This window comes from Penaeus monodon, chromosome 34, assembly GCF_015228065.2.
Source record: "Penaeus monodon isolate SGIC_2016 chromosome 34, NSTDA_Pmon_1, whole genome shotgun sequence".
NCBI lineage: Eukaryota > Metazoa > Arthropoda > Malacostraca > Decapoda > Penaeidae > Penaeus > Penaeus monodon.
Window position 1 is genome coordinate 34,666,964 of NC_051419.1, and position 1,771 is coordinate 34,668,734.

Below are 1,771 nucleotides of genomic sequence, written 5' to 3' on the forward strand. Positions count from 1 at the left end.
AACCTGTTTGTTAAGTTCTGATATTATCAAGAACTATGTCCAACTTACGAATATTGTGCTTAGCATGTTTAAGGCTGAGGTAGTATATATATAGTAGAATACCGTGAGCTTTGAACATCAAGCCAAAATACAATACTTTATACACACAGTGGCCTCCCTTGATATGCCTAATAGGGGAATTTCTTACAGATATTGTGCTATGTCACCAGGACTTTGAATTACATACTAACCCAGAAGAATACTGTGGAATGGTGAGACAAGGAAAAAAATGCATACTATGGGCATGATATGATGGAAATATCATTGAGTTACAATACACTCTGGAATACAAATTTTCAACTTGATGCATAAAATGTATAATTACAACACTAAAAAAGAAAAGAAAAAAATTCACCTATTAGGCAAGGTTAGGGAGCACCGCACAATGGTAGATTGAAAGTAAAATCTAGAAACCCTCCAGTGATGATAAAAAACTACATTAATAGAGATATTTCTTTCTCTTCAGGCTAAAAACTAGAGATGTATTGCTTTCTATCACTTAAAAGATGAGGATAGGGAAATGTGGAAGTAACAGGGCAAAACCGTCGAGCTTGCCACAGAGTTAGGTAAATGGGGGGGGAGGGGGAGGGGGGAGTTGAACACTACCTAGATACAGAGGGCCAAGACAGGATAAAAATGAGCCATTTATAGTATTGTGCTATGAAGAAAAAACATGTATAAAAGGCCAGCTTGACGAAGGAGGGAAGAACTACACATGAGCGCTCAAGGCATCTACACTTCAAGCCAATACACATACGATATGAAGGACAAGTCAAGTTAATCTTCCATATATTTTGGGCTGAAGCTGGACCTCCCTTACAATACAGGATTCCTTCCAATGAGTTGCAAAAACCTCGCTGGGTCAAGATCAGACTCCTCCAAAAGCTGATTAGCAGATCTTGCACAATTAGACACCAAAAAACACACAGATATCCAACTCTTAGGCAGCCCTTCAACTGATACAAGATTTGGGCAGTCTGATGCACAATGATAACGCCTTCTGATCCACCGGGAAACTGGCTGAGATCATAACTCCTTTAGAGAAAGGAAGAGACCTCGCAGACAGGTAAAACCTCCACGTATCATGCAGACATGACTTGCAATCAAATCTCTGGTACCCTGAGCCCTAATGTTTCATGATTCATGGAAATATCATGCAATAGGAAGCAAGCTCTACACCTGGCCCAAAATGACTGACTCTACACCCGGCAAGGAGGGGCACCAACACTGATGGTTGCAGCATCCTCTCACATGAAAGAGAACTTCAAACCGTCTGGAAAATAACAGTTGCCATTTCTCTGAAGAGAAATCTTTTTAAAAAATTACTTTAAAAAAAGAGAAAGAAAAAATATTTGTCTGAAAAGACCATTTTATTATTGCAACAGAAGTCATCAACTGTAATTATTCTCCTTAATGTCTAATTTCACACCTTGCACTTGATGCTTCAAGCTTGCATTTTCACTGGTGCAAGTTATCTATCCTTTTTTCCTTCCATAATTATATCTACAGTGGTACAAGCACCATCTGAATTCCAACATGTGAGAGATGCTGCTAATTACACTAAATAATGAGCACATGGTTGTACAAAACACACTGAGTGAACATACACTTATGCTGGAGACGAACAGCTCAACAAGCAACCACATTCCTTAGCACTTCACTAGTTTAAAATAGTATCCAAGCTACCAATAGACGAAGCCTTACATCACGTATTAAGAAACACCGCAGCCTA